The following is a 200-nucleotide window of genomic DNA, read 5'->3' on the forward strand; positions in this document are numbered from 1 at the left end:
CCCAAGAAACCAAAGGTTCCCATGCTATAAAGACCTAATAACCATCACGAAAAGGGCCTTGAACTGTCAAGACGTCGGCCCATTGACGAGGAATTGCGTCACGGAGGGTCTCAGCCCGTGACACACAACTGTTTCCTTTCTTTTTTCTATTTTCTTCTCCCCCTCCTCTTCTTCGACGATGGGCTATGATTTCAGTAGGT

The sequence above is a fragment of the Penaeus monodon genome, chromosome 33, assembly GCF_015228065.2.
Source record: "Penaeus monodon isolate SGIC_2016 chromosome 33, NSTDA_Pmon_1, whole genome shotgun sequence".
Lineage (NCBI taxonomy): Eukaryota > Metazoa > Arthropoda > Malacostraca > Decapoda > Penaeidae > Penaeus > Penaeus monodon.